Raw genomic sequence first — 13,151 nt, 5'->3', positions numbered from 1 at the left:
GTATGATTGACTCCATAAGCCCAATGGAAGCCTTTGTAATGTCTGTCCAACCTTCATATTTGTTAAGTTCACTTTGCAAGAGTTAGCCATCTTATCAATAGTCAAAATCAATAACCTTTTGAGAGAGCCCTCTCAGGCTAAGGAGGCTAAGCCTTAGTCAAAAGATTGGTGTGAAATAGTTACTTGAAGTCTTCCTGGGTTGCAGCCTTCCAGAGCTTGATTTTGAGATAACAGATCCCTCATCCCAGAGATCCAGAGGCTGGAATTTTGTATCTTGTAAGGAAGTGATGTTGGTTTCTTGGTGGAATATCATAGTGTTGGGTGATCTAAGCTTTTCATGAGGTGAAGAAGGGTTTTCATGCTAGAAGGATGACGTTGGGTTAGAACAATGGGTTGTAATCCTCTCTTCTAATCTTCATATTAATAAATCTATTCAAGTTTTCCTCCACATTCTTGTATGTCTGATAGTATATGCATTTTTGTGGTCAATATATATCTGGTCCTATATTGTTTATGATTGTAGATCTCTGTACTTTGAAGGTATTATGCTGCTTTGACTTTACAGGTACTCTTTGAAGCGGAGTGGTCAAGGGAGAAGCGGCAAAGACTGGTTGGTGAGGAGAAGGAACACGCAAAGAACCGAGCGAAGGGTTGAGGTTGGTATTGTTTGATCTTCTCCTATCTACTTCTCATAAAAGAAAACAAAAGTATCTTTAATTTGTTTGTTTCTAAGATAGCTACCTGTCTTAGTGGGACTAGCAGCTCTGCATAGACACTAGATTTCCCAATAACAGTAACTGACAAATTTATCATGACTTTTGAATAGTCCACTTAGCACTCATTACATTGGGTGATTCTCACAGGGGTGAAGAAGTGGGATTCTACAACCATGTCCCACATTATTAACTGATTAATAAAATCTACATCATGCAAGTAAGACTTGTGCAGAAGAAGGACCAAAATAGTGGAGAATTAATTCTTCGTTCCTTGCTCTGCACAACAATTCTCCCACACAACACAACTTATTCACATTCAAAGACAAATGCACATCATATTCAAAAAACTTGAATACCAAGATTCATTATTTCTTATTTGGAAACCATTGTTTCTAGTTTTAAAAAATACACATACCACATTAATCAACCAAACATTACAAAGCAAATTTCCTATTCCTACTTCAAATAATTTTATCTTTGCGGAAAAAAGTGCCCTTTGCACTCTCACTCTCTCACACATACCCCCTGCTCCACACATCCTTCATTGCACATAGATTGACAATTTTTATTGTCATTGCTAGAGGTTTCTAAATAGTTATTATGAAATATTAAATTCATTTATAGATTAAATATTTATTATGCAATATTCAATGAATGTGTTTTTAATGTGTGTCAAGAAGAAGTGTTGTTCGACAAAGCAGATGTGAGGAGCAAGGATCATGTGCAGTTGTACACAATTATGGAATAAGCACAATGGAAGCTTGTTTTGCAGATCTACACTCCACATAGCTTCCTCCCAACTTCTTACGACAACTTGTGCTAACTAATTAATATTATAAGAGAGTTTATGTTCCTTGCTCCATGTAGTTATTTCTTCAAAACCACATGCTAGGTGATTCATAAATAAAATTTGGTCCAGTTTATTTTTTTCTATGCACTTAAATATGAAATAAAATTAATGGACATTAACATAGTGGTGCATTCTAGCTTAACCATCAAGTCGATTCATAGTAGAGGTAGTAGATCATGTCTTTGCATAAAAAACAATTGTGATTGTCCTTGCACAGTTTTCTATTTACAATTATTGTTGACAATATTTAAGCTAACTATCATGATGAAAAAAAATGTATGGTTATTTTATATCATAAATTTGTATCTCCTATGACACGTTCATGCCAAATGATGATTTTTATGTGAAACTATTAATAAGCCTTGTAGCTGCAAACTAGCTCTAGAAGTTCCACAAGCTTTTTCAATAATTCAATTTTATTTGAAATAAAGCTTACTACCTTGAAAATTCATTAATTAAAATCCATAATATAAAATGTTTACAGATTTTTTTAAAAACCTAATGTTTCCAAATTTCAATGTTAACCTGTAACAACATGCTCAATAACACTTGGAATTTCAATGCACAATGAAATGCATAAAATGTTTACAAATTTGTTAAAATACCTATTGTTTCTATTTTTCCAATCTTAAATTGTAATAACATCCTCTTACTATGAAATCCAACTATATGGTAGGCATACAGACATATGAAACATTGCGCAGAAAAATTCCTTGTTCCTTGCTCTGTATACCCATTGTCCTATAGTTGTTACTTTTACTCATGTGAAAATTGTTACACATGACATGCTCAATAAATCTCAATTGAAGATACCAAAGACAACGTTTACGCAAAGTAATGGAAATAAATCTCAAAAATCCAAAACTATCATGTCCATTTACTCCGCATTTGATCATGCTTTAATACCATTGATATATGTGTCATGAGAAACAAAATTTTATGATATAAAATAAGTAAGAATTACCTGTTATCATGATAATTATCTAAGAGACTGTCAATAATAATGGTGAATAGAAAATTGTACAAAGAGGATGCATTTAAAATCTAGGAGTATTGTTCGAGAATTTTTATTCTTGCACTAATACCACCAACCACAAATTAATATTTTATGCTAGTAGCTTTATGTTCAATGCATTCAAGTTAGTTGATTTCGGTAACAGAAATGCTAACATCACACACAATGGAAATAAAATCCAACACCTTCAAGTAAGGTGCACAAATCAAGGAACATAATCTCCCTTTCATGATATTTTGTACCTCCACACACATTACCTTTAATTAGTTAGCCATCATATACAATGCATCAAAAAACCCAAATCTTTGAACATAATATGAAATTATTATAAAATACTGGACAAAATAAGAAATACTAGACAAAAATCTACCTCCATACATTAAAGTATTCTTCGACTAATTCCACCAACCATGAACTAATAGTTCTTACCAGAGTTGGCATCACATAAAATCACATCTTGATTTCCAATTAAGCTTAAACGACAACTTCAACTTGTACTAGATATCAATATTAAGGAACATCACAATACATTGCTCTAAGATAGAATTATCCCTTTATAATGACACATCACTTCCTAAACATTGATTTTTCATCAATAGAGAATTAATAATCTCTCTTGATGATATTATGTTCATAATTTTGTACTTTTCATACAATAAGTATAGACGCATTAAGAGACTATTGAAAATTAGCAATGTGATTTTATGCAAGCTCAACTTTGGAGATAACAGTTTATGTAAGGCAATAGAAGCTCCAACAATATTCCTATCTTTAAATGCATTTTTCAAAGAGCAAATGTTACACACTCTTCTATTCAAAATACATATTCGATTAGTGAAAGTTCCTATCAAGATCAAAAAATTAGTTATTTGTATCATTGCAAATGGCTTATTTCCTTACTCCATTAGCCATTTCAAATGCTTGATGACTCATTTCCCTAGAAGCCACCACCTACTAATATTTTGTGTCTGAAACATGTTACAAAATATTTGTATTAGAGATAAAACTAGTATCTAGATTTTTTTATCGTCCCAATGTCTATCATTTGATTAATATAAGACACTACTACAGGTAAATATGAGTCATTTTCCCCGGATGCGGGTGATTAGAGGCGCATTTACAGCGATGGGACTGGAGTAGACGGAGTCGAGACACCACCTGCCAGCCATGTCCAGAGGACTGAAAGCCATGTGGAGGGAGGATCGTCTGCAGGTGGGCTTGACAAAGTGTAAGGGAATGTCTGAGGCCATCATTAATACACCGTACCTCCTTGCTTGCAATGACTGTTATCGGCCCTCGGCTCCCATGAATGCCATAGTTATGGCGGGAGGGTCTCGAGGTAGAGGAAATTGTTTATTAGCTGGTCTCCGCCATGGTTATACTATGTTGTTTCTTATGCTGTTTTGGATGGTTGCGGGTGCTGCTGGTGCAAAGGCTTCGTGGTGGTTGGGCTCTGGCTCTTATTCACAGTCCTCTGCTGTGGTTGTGGGCACCCGTCTGCAGGCTTGTGTGCTCAGTCCGCGTTGTACCTCTCCTGGTGTTTGTGTTGTTTACATTCGCGCCGCTGTCATTCCTCGGCTCTGCCAAAGGATGCTCAGCGGCAGAGACTCAGCGCGGGGCGCTCCTTCACGCCCTTCCTCCAGTGACGCCACCTCGAGTCAGGAACCTCGATCACGCAGTGGAAGAGGGGGCATTCTGAGGCCCAGCCAATTCCTCGAACCCAGCTCTCCAGGCTCTTCGACTTCGCCCTCCTCCGGCTCTGCTATCTTCACCTTCAATTTCTCCCTTAATCGCCCTCAGATCACTGCACACGTTTCTGTCCTCTTTCTAAAGGAAGCCCAAGAAGAGGGCAATCCCAGTGCTCCAATGCCAATTACAGAGGATGCCCATGAAGAGGGCAAACCCAGTGCTCTGATGTCAATTGCAGGCTTGCAGCGAGAGATGGAACCGCCTGCCAGCTTTTTCAATGTCAATCCAATGGTGCCAGTTCCTTTGGTCACGTGCGAAAATGAGGTGACCCAAGCTCAGGACCTAGCTGAAGGGGGTTGGTGCAGGATCGTGGAGGAGATCCCAGATGTTTAATCAAGCTATGCAGCTTCTTAACAGGTTTTGCAGACCAGTTGATAGGGCTTTTTGGTGAAATGTGTCAAACTCTGTTTCTGCTATCGTGTCGAGGTCAATCTCTAGTTTTTGTTGTGTTTTCTCACTGTTTGTGTTCTTCTGGATCCCCTGCGTGGGACTGCAAAACAAAATCTCATCCAATTTATCAGTTTTGGATACTGTCTGTCTCAAACGGCCTTCCTCTCAGGCTAGTTGGCTCACTATGCTCAACATGTTGTAATTTTACTCTTTTACTGTGAATATAAGTATAGTCTAATTTAGAAAAAAAAATATGAGTCATTTTGAACATCCAATTCACCGACTACATGCGTGTGCATGCTATCTCATTGCATATTGTTCACATTGCATGAATATTATGCTATTTCTCTAGCCAATGATGCCAAAACTTACGCAATTGCATTATAATTGGTTCAATAATAGTAATGTTCTATTGTTGATACATTATAATTAGTACTGAGGTGTAGACTAATTGAGGGGTTGCACAATGTATTGACTTTTCATGTCTTTGTCCTACACACCCATTCTCCCATAGAACACATCTTCCTCACACACATTAAAAAGACACTTAATTGAATATTTGATAGTTAGTATTTAATTCACAAATGTAGGAAGTCAGAACATGTGTGCTTACAAATTTTTCTGACGAGATATATATGCAGAAGATTGTAACGTTGCCGATCAAAATTTATGTTACATTATGAATTAAAGTTTTTGTTCCTTGCTCTGCACACCCATTCTCCCATAGAACACCGCTTGTTAACACACATTAAAAATACACTTAATTTAATGTTGGATAATAATAATATGTATTAATCCACAAATGTGAAATCACAAATGCACATAGTATTTGAGAATATTCTATAAAGAGAAAATGTTATACACTTTTCTATTCAAAGTATGTAATCGGTCATTGAAAGTTCTTATAGACATGAGAAAATAAGTTATTTGTATAACTGCAACTAGCTTCTTTCCTCACTCTACTAGCATTTTAAATGTGTGTTGACTCATTTCCCTAGAAATCACCACCTACTACTATTTTGTGTCTGAAACATGTTACAAAATATATTTACCACAGCTAAAGTTGCCATCCAGATTTTTTATCATCCCAATGTTATTCCTATGATTAATACAAAACACTATTGTAGGTAGATATCAGTGTTTTCATCATTCAATTCATCGACTACGCACATGCGCATGTCATCTCCTTGCATATCGTTCACATTGTATGAGTATTATGCTATTGCTTTGCCCAATAATGCCAAAACTTACACAATTGCATTGTTGTTGGTTTAATAATAGTAAAGTACTAAGATGCAAAAGAAGTGAGGGTGCCCCATAATGTATCAACATTTCTTGTTCTTTCTCCACACACCCATTATCCCGCATGGCACTACTTGTTCACATGAAATGAAAATACAATTAATCTAATATTGCGAAATAATAATAAGTATTTAATCCACAAATGTGAAATTACAAATACACATAGTATTCAAAATCCTTGAATGCCAAGATTCATTATTTCTAGTTTACAAACTATTCTTTCTAGTCTCAAATTGACCATCCTTATAACAAGTGTGTGTTACATTATGAATTAAAGTTTTTTTTCCTAGTTAAATTAATTTTGTGTCTCCAGAATAAAGTTCCCTCTACACCCTTTTTCTCGTGCACATACCCCATCCTCCACACATCTTTCATTTCACACAGGTTCACAACTCTTTGAAACTATTCTCTCGTACAACTAAATTTGTAAAGGTTTTAAATGCAAAAGATCATAAAATGAAATAATAAAAGATAAACGCACTAGTAATATATGTCTTATTATCAGTTCCAGAGCACTAACCAAAGAAATGCCCCACTTATTTTCCCAATGATGCCAAAACTTATGAAATTGAATTACTATTGGTTTAATAATAGTAATGTATTGAGGTGCATATGAAGTGAGGAATTTGCACAATGTATTAATGTTTCCTATCCTTGCTCTGCACACCTATTATCCTGCATAATACCTTTTCATGACACGCATTAAAAATACACTTCATTGAATATTTGATAATTAGTATTTATTTAAAAAATGTAAGAAACCAGGATGAATGTGTGGAAGAAATTCGCAAATGGGAAATTTATACGAAAGAACACAACATTGTAAATGGAAGTTTTTTTTACACTACGAATTAAAATTTATGTTCCTTGCTTCACACACGCATTCTCTCGAATAACACTACTTGTTAACACACATTAAAAAGACACTTAATTTAATATTGCATAATAATAATAATAAGTATTTAATCCATAAATGTGAAATAAAAAATGCACATAGTATTTAGAAACCTTGAATACAAAGATTCGTTATTTCTATTTTACAAACCACTCTTTCTAGTCTCAAATTGACCATCCTTATAATGAGTTCTTATTACATTACGGATTAAAGTTGATATTCCTAGCCAAATTAATATCGTGTGTATGAAATAAATTTCCATATGAACCCAAGTTCTATTGCACATACACCATCCTCCACACATCCTTCATTCCACATAGATTCATAGTTCTATGCAATTTTTTCCCGCATAGCTAAATATGTAAAAGTTTTAAATGGAAAAGAATTTAAATGAAATATTAAGAGATACTAGCAATATCTATCTTGTTGTCAACATTGGAGCACTATGAGAAGAAACTTTCCACCACTCTCACGATGATGCCAAAACTTATGAAATTTCATTACTATTTATTTAATAATAGTAATGTACTGAGGTGCATATGAAGTTAGGGGGGCGCACAATGTATCAACATCTCCTGTCCTTGCTCCACACACCTGTTATCCCACACAACACATCTTCCTCACACATATTAAAAAGACACTTAGTTGAATTTTCAATAATTAGTATTCAATTCACAAAAGTAAGAAGTCAGAATAGGTGTGAGAAAGAAATTTTCCAACACGAAATTTATGTGGAAGACCGCAACATTACAAATGAAAGTTTTTGTTAGATTACGAATTAAAGTTTTGTTTGTTGCTCCACACACTGATTGTCTTACATAACACTACTTGTTCACATGCATTAAAAATAGAAATATTCAACATTTTCCTAAAACTTTGGTTGAAGTTGAAATAACTGAGTAAAAGCATAGAGTCAACACACTTTTGCCCATGAGGCAAATGTTATAGTTCCTAGCAAGGCGGGGACTAATAATAATAATAATAATGAGGTAGGGACTAGAAAGACACTTAATTTAATATTGCATAATAATAGTAATAATAATAATAAGTATTTAATTCACAAATGTGAAATAAAAAATGCACATAGTATTTAGAAACCTTGAATACTAATATTCGTTATTTCTAGTTTACAAAACACTCTTTCTATTTGTACCTATTACATTACGAATTAAAGATTGTGTTCCTAGTTAAATTAATTTCATGTTTGTGGAATAAATTTCCCTCTGCACCCCTGGTATTCCACACATACCTTGTCCTTCACATACCCTTTATTCTGCACAGATTCACAACTAAATATGTAAAAGTTTTGAATGGAAAAGAGTTTAGCATGAAATAATAAAATATAATCACACTAGCAATATATCTCTTGATGTTAGTGTTTCAGGGAAAACTAGTGTCGATTCGAACTACTAGTCCCACTAAGACGGGTAGCTATCTTAGAAAAAAACAATGAAAGCTTTTCAAGAGTTCCTTTAAGTGTGATAGATGGAAGAGAAGAGAAAAGGACCAACTTGGATATTCCAATTTGATCCTAGCTTGATTTCTCCTTTCCTTGATAGAATTTGCCACTCCTCTCCTACTTGTCCCGCTTCAAAGAGTACCTGTAGAGTCAAAGTAACAAAAAACCATCAAAGCATCTCTATCTAAAACATCATAAACAATGTGGAATCAGAAACACATTGACCATACAATTGCATTCATAAACAATAAGATTCACAAATACAAGATTATATGGAGGAAAACTCAAAGAAATTTATTAATAGTAATGTAAGAGAGGATTACAACCTAGCTGTCTGATCCAGCATCATCCTCCCAGTTGTAGAAGCCCTCTTCACCTCATGAACAAGCAAATCACCCAACAATGCAATGTCTCTTCTCACCAACAAACAAACATCACTTCCTTACAAAATACAAAATTCCAGCCTCTAGATCTCTTAGATGAGGGATCCATTTATAGATGTCTTACAAGGGTGTGAGTTAGCTCTGGGTTTTTTATTAGTGTCATTCCATTGATAGTTCTTGGTTCCACTTAGAGATTTCAATGATCTCTTACTCATCCCTGGGCGAATTCGGAGAGGCAAGTGTCACAGGAAAAGTTTCTGGAAGATTCCATGATCATCCACCTTGAAAACTGTCTCTGGCATTTGTCTATTCTTGCTCATCATACCCCACAGAAGGCCATTTCAGTATACATCGCACCTGGCTAGTTTGGTAGTTAGTATGCATCGCACCTTACCCATGAAGCAATCTGTATGGTCCAGTTTTGGCCAGTTCTAAGTAGTTGTTCAGGTGGAACTTCTGGGAAATGATGTAATCAGTTGACCATGATCCTTTAGGGTATGAAACAACACTTTTAGGGACTTAAGGAGCCCTTAGTTTATGGACATATGAGTTTGGGGTTGCAGTGCCCAAAATTTCTATAACAGTTGCCCCCTAAAGCATGAGGTCGTAAATCTTCTGATGTCGGGTGAAATGATTTATTCATGAGGATTTGAGGTATTCGTACTAGAAGGTGACTTGTATAAGATACAATACAATACATCATCATCATATTATTTTCATGATCTAGCTGAGGCAGGCTTTCCCATGCTTAGCTTTATAAATTCATTTTCATGTACATAGGACAGACAATCGTCTGCTATTGCAGATTGGTGATTCTTCACATGAAGAGTCATCTTCCCTCGCTTAGATGACTATCTGTGCAGCTTTTGTGTACAATTGATGTCTTTATTTTCCTAAATATATCGCAACCCGGATGGATGAAACTAGATCGAGGGTCTTCAAAACTCGTCCATTCTTCGCCCGGTGTACAAGTCGATCCATGTGAAAAGATGTTCTGTAGTCGAACATGGAAAGACATCGCTTGATTACCAACCAATGATGTAAGCTGTTAACAGACACGAGAGGGGTCACCGATAATGATGATGACCCTCAAGGTACTATAGTACAATTCACATGGTGTGAATATATGAGTCGAAGTCGAACACCACGCAAAGTCTTTCAGTCGAAGGTCATTGATGTAAACCTATCGCCAGAAGTGAAAAACTTGCCATTAAGGCATGCAAACTTCAAAGTACCGAAAGGGTTATTTCTAAGTCAACTTCTTGGATAATGAGCTGATGTCGACAAGAAGTGACCTGTCGTAGGAGGGCTTTGATGTATCCCACATCTACGACATGAAACGGAGCAAATGATTTTTGTGGAGGTGAAAACGATCTGATGATATAAGGTTTAGGAATGGCAGTCATGAAAAATGAAGGGTGGATGTATTGCAGTGGAAGAGGCATTTGTTGGATTGTGAATTCTCTGAATGACCTCTCTTGAACATATTGGCAACACTGATATGGACTAGTAGCGTTAACCCCATGGATGGTATAAAGGACCAATGGTGATGGTGAATGGAAAAACCCAACCCAACTCAATCATGGTGATGGATTGAAAGTGTCATGTTCAAGAGCGACCCATTACCAATAAAGTTCTTCAAGTTTTCTTCCCTTTTTCCCCAGTCATTTCTGACCAGTACCTCTTTATTTTTGTCAAGCTTGAGGAGGATAACATATGCTTGGTCTATAATTTGGTCGCTTTGTGTTTAGCAAGCCTAGCGTCAGTGAGACTCGTTCTTGTCTAGATGGAAAAGTTTGTCGTTATTGTTTTAACAAGTTTAACGACAAGGATAACTCGGTATTTTTCATGTTTAGAGAGTTTGAAAAGTGAGGAAAAGGAAACTCCAGTAGTTCTTTTTCGTATCATAATTCCTTGAGTCTGAAAAAGATTAAAATAATACAAAAGGGATGACTTTTCCAATCACTTTAGCGAGCTGAAAAAGACAAGTGTTCGATCTTTTTGTGGGATGATCCCTCAGGTCCAAAAAGATTAAAATACAAGAGGGATGGCACTTCCAATCACTTTAACAAGCTGGAGAGGCCAATTGCTCGACAATATTTTTATATTTAACGAGTCTAAAAATGAGTTTAAAAGAGGCTCGTTTTTTAGGAATAAGTGGTATTTCTGGGTAGCAGCTGGTTCCAGGTAAGTTTGGAACTTCTCAAAACATGGCAGTGTGAAGAGGGTGGAAATCAGAATCACTCGTCGCAGATGTTCCTCAAAAGGGTAAACAATCAAGTGGAAGCGTATGGTCAGCCGAATGAAATGGAGGTGACGAAAGGAACACAACCAAGGTTCAAAAAGGGCTGATAGCAAAGCAATCACAAAGGTTATTTACCAAAGGTGGGTTTATTTTTTAATGAGCTTGAACCTTGTGCCAACATGTGCTCAGTGTAGGTTGATTTTTTAACGAGCTTGAACCTTGCGGGAACATTTCTCTTGCCAGTATTTTGATAATGTCTCTTGGTAGATTTATTTTTTAATGATCTTGAACACTAATATAACATGTGCTCATTACCTTTTTATGCAAGCTAGAAATGACCGAACTACAAGGTTAAAGGGTTGAGAACCTACAAACTAATAAAATCAAAGGTCGTTTTTCACTTGCACACAAATGTTTGCATGCCCCAGGTCTTTCAGTAAAAGGAGAGTTTCCAGGTTACCAAATGGAAGTCCCTGCGATTAGGCAGGATTGTTTCTGTCGTAAAACAAAAACTCTTCCTTTGCTTTGTCCATCAAAATAGATGAAGGTGATTGCTGTGAGCTTCCAATCACATAACGTATCAAGGTGAATGCTGTGAGCTTCCACTCACAATCGTACAAAGGAAATAATTGTGTCAAACCGATTACATAACCTATATGGGAATGTTATTCAGTCCAAGTATTATGACCTTTAAAGAAAATCTCTCTTTTCCTCTGGGTTTTCCTGCCGAAGCAGACTAGGGTGCATGTCCCATAATCTTCATCACACTCACCGAATTACTCGTGGTAATTAGGTGGATGGAGAAGGTTGAAGAGACATTGTTGATGCGAAGAGACCGTTTATGGATGATGGTTGATTCATAGTTATGTTTGAGCCAGGAAATGAAAGCTGGTCGACAAGCTGTACCAGTTTGCCTTCATGTGGAAAACACATCACTCGAAAGAATGTAGAACCATGCTATATATATAGTCACATCCAAGGAGTAGATTGTAATCTAGTGGACCTTATACTACCATCATGTTCAAATGAACGGTTTTCTTTCTCAAAGTTATCGGTAACTTTGGAAGGATCCCTAACGGTCGACTGGTTCCTTTGCTGAAGCCCGAAAAATTTTGTTTCTTAGGCAAAAGCGGTGGCGAACCAAGCGCTTTCCAAGCAGTTGAGGAAAGGATACTCCTAAAGCCCCTTCATCTATAATAATTCCAGCCACGATCATTTTGTAAACTTGTACTATGATTCAGAATGGTACATTAGATGGAAGGCGAGCTTTTTCTAGTTGATTCCAATCAAAGAAAACGACTAGACTGCTCGGAGGAGGTACTAGATAAATGTCCGAATAAGTTTCATGAACTGGAGGGGTCTCTTCCTGTTATGAAGGAATGAATGGATTGCCCCCAAGTTCATTAGACTCTGGATCAACAAAAAGAATTTGAACAATGTCGTTCTCATTCTCTTTAAAAACTATGTCATCTGAAGGTGGATTTTCTGAAGGAAAGACTGGGTCGAATGCCATCTCGACCAGTTGACTTTGGTCCGGTATGGACTCAGAAGGTTCACTTTCAATGATAGGCGATTCAATCGACAATTGAGGTATGTCAATCGGGTTTTCAACTACCAAAGGACTTGGTAAGAGTTTCTTGTATCCAGGTGGAAGTTGCTACGGTGAGGCAACATGGTTATCCAAAATGCTTTTGGCTTCATCCAGAAAAGGACAACGGTGAAGAGTATGATCACCTTCACATAACCTACATGGAACTCTGACTTTTCCTTTTTGTCTATTGACTTCGTTTTCACTAGTTGATGGTGTGCTATCAACCTGACTATCAGAGGTTGATGACACCGAATGGTGCAACCGGGGAGACCATTCTCTCAAGATCCGCAGAATGCAAGGGAAATCTCGATGGTAATGTCTCTCCTTGCAAATTACGCATGGAGTTTTTGGTTTGGAAACTTTAGTGTGCGGATTTTCACCGGATGATGCATTGTTGTTCCCTTGTTTAGCTAGCTTCTTCTTCTTCTCCTTCCCTTTCTTTTTCTTCTCAGTTACTTGGTTTTTAGTGTCACTAGTTTCACCAAGCGAAGAGGAAGAAGGGGAAGGAGAGACAAAGGAAGTAGAAGGCGAAGGGGTAACTTCAATATCATCTGGT

Source organism: Pinus tabuliformis, chromosome 4_1, assembly GCF_031772625.1.
Source record: "Pinus tabuliformis cultivar Carrire ecotype Pingquan chromosome 4_1, CPIR1, whole genome shotgun sequence".
Lineage (NCBI taxonomy): Eukaryota > Viridiplantae > Streptophyta > Pinopsida > Pinales > Pinaceae > Pinus > Pinus tabuliformis.
Note: the sequence above shows the minus strand (reverse complement) of the source record.